This window comes from Schistocerca serialis, unplaced genomic scaffold (genome assembly GCF_023864345.2).
Source record: "Schistocerca serialis cubense isolate TAMUIC-IGC-003099 unplaced genomic scaffold, iqSchSeri2.2 HiC_scaffold_1142, whole genome shotgun sequence".
In the NCBI taxonomy this organism is placed as follows: Eukaryota; Metazoa; Arthropoda; class Insecta; order Orthoptera; family Acrididae; genus Schistocerca; species Schistocerca serialis.
In genome coordinates, this window is record NW_026047340.1 from 397,501 (window position 1) to 400,000 (window position 2,500).

At 61.3% G+C, this 2,500-nt stretch overlaps 1 pseudogene; it reads left to right on the forward strand.

The window, feature by feature from the left end:
- The window catches only part of LOC126432537 (large subunit ribosomal RNA), a 6,361-nt pseudogene that overhangs the window by 1,513 nt on the left and 2,348 nt on the right, over window positions 1–2,500 (forward strand).

Here is a 2,500-nt window from a genome sequence, read left to right on the forward strand (position 1 = left end):
CGCCCGAATCGACGCTCATGGGAAACCATGAAAGGCGTTGGTTGCTTAAGACAGCAGGACGGTGGCCATGGAAGTCGGAATCCGCTAAGGAGTGTGTAACAACTCACCTGCCGAAGCAACTAGCCCTGAAAATGGATGGCGCTGAAGCGTCGTGCCTATACTCGGCCGTCAGTCTGGCAGTCATGGCCGGTCCTTGCGGCCGGCCGCGAAGCCCTGACGAGTAGGAGGGTCGCGGCGGTGGGCGCAGAAGGGTCTGGGCGTGAGCCTGCCTGGAGCCGCCGTCGGTGCAGATCTTGGTGGTAGTAGCAAATACTCCAGCGAGGCCCTGGAGGGCTGACGCGGAGAAGGGTTTCGTGTGAACAGCCGTTGCACACGAGTCAGTCGATCCTAAGCCCTAGGAGAAATCCGATGTTGATGGGGGCCGTCATAGCATGATGCACTTTGTGCTGGCCCCCGTTGGGCGAAAGGGAATCCGGTTCCTATTCCGGAACCCGGCAGCGGAACCGATACAAGTCGGGCCCCTCTTTTAGAGATGCTCGTCGGGGTAACCCAAAAGGACCCGGAGACGCCGTCGGGAGATCGGGGAAGAGTTTTCTTTTCTGCATGAGCGTTCGAGTTCCCTGGAATCCTCTAGCAGGGAGATAGGGTTTGGAACGCGAAGAGCACCGCAGTTGCGGCGGTGTCCCGATCTTCCCCTCGGACCTTGAAAATCCGGGAGAGGGCCACGTGGAGGTGTCGCGCCGGTTCGTACCCATATCCGCAGCAGGTCTCCAAGGTGAAGAGCCTCTAGTCGATAGAATAATGTAGGTAAGGGAAGTCGGCAAATTGGATCCGTAACTTCGGGATAAGGATTGGCTCTGAGGATCGGGGCGTGTCGGGCTTGGTCGGGAAGTGGGTCAGCGCTAACGTGCCGGGCCTGGGCGAGGTGAGTGCCGTAGGGGTGCCGGTAAGTGCGGGCGTTTAGCGCGGGCGTGGTCTGCTCTCGCCGTTGGTCGGCCTCGTGCTGGCCGGCGGTGCAGGATGCGCGCGCCTGCGCGGCGTTCGCGCCCCGGTGCTTCAACCTGCGTGCAGGATCCGAGCTCGGTCCCGTGCCTTGGCCTCCCACGGATCTTCCTTGCTGCGAGGCCGCGTCCGCCTTAGCGTGCTCCTCCGGGGGCGCGCGGGTGCGCGGATTCTCTTCGGCCGCCATTCAACGATCAACTCAGAACTGGCACGGACTGGGGGAATCCGACTGTCTAATTAAAACAAAGCATTGCGATGGCCCTAGCGGGTGTTGACGCAATGTGATTTCTGCCCAGTGCTCTGAATGTCAACGTGAAGAAATTCAAGCAAGCGCGGGTAAACGGCGGGAGTAACTATGACTCTCTATGACTCTGTGGACGAACGTCAGCGGGCATTCATCCCCCGGGATGGGATGTTGGAAAACACCTTCATCTTGGACACTGCTCTCACCGACGCAGTCCGCTCCTGTCGCTCTGTTTTTGTGGCATCGATCGACGTCTCTAAAGCGTTCGATTCGGTGGACCATGCTGCCCTCCGCCCCGTGCTGAGGGCTCATGGCCTGCCGGATTGCTTTATTGAGTACGTCGAAAGGTGTTACGAGGGTAGCACGACAGTGATAGCGGGCGGCGCCGACGTGGGCGTGCCCCTGCAGCCGGCAAGGGGTGTGCGTCAGGGTGACCCCCTCTCCCCCCTCCTTTTCAATTTTGCGGTGGACTATGTTTTGAGTCAACTTCCCTCCCACATCGGAGCTCGGATCCTCGGCCGCAGAGTCAACGCTGCGGCCTTCGCAGATGACGTCCTGCTTTTTGCATCGACCGCGAGGGGATTGCAGTCCCTCATCGACGCAGCCGTCGCAGCCCTCGGCCATCTGGGGCTGCAGATCAACGCCCGGAAGTGTTTCACCCTCGCTTTAGTCGCGTCTGGGCGTGACAAGAAGGTGAAGGTCGACGCCGACGTTACCTTCAAAGCGGGCAACGCCACCATGCCCGCCCTACGTGTGGGTGAAACCTTCCGGTATCTGGGACTGCAATTCTCCACCGCGGGTCGCTGCGTGTTCAACCCACGACGCCACCTGGTGGAGCAGCTGGACGTCATCTCCCGAGCTCCGCTTAAGCCGCAACAGCGCCTCTACGCCCTCACCAACGTACTTCTCCCAGGCCTGTACCACGGGCTGGCCCTCAGCCGCACCCGAGTGGGTGCGTTGAAAGCGGCAGACGTGACCATCCGGGCCGCCGTCAGGAGATGGTTCCGCCTTCCGGCGGACACTCCCCTGGGCTACTTCCATGCTCCTGTAGCCCAGGGAGGCCTCGGCATCCCATCATGCCGATGGATGGGGCCAACACTCCGCCGGTCCCGTCTCCTGGCGCTGAAGAGGATTGGACCAGCCCCCGACGGTGCAGGCCGGGACGAGGTACAGCGTGAGATTGAGGTGCTGGAGCGGCATCTTATGTGGGAGGGTCACCTCCTCAAATCGTCGACGCAGGTTGGAGAGATGTGG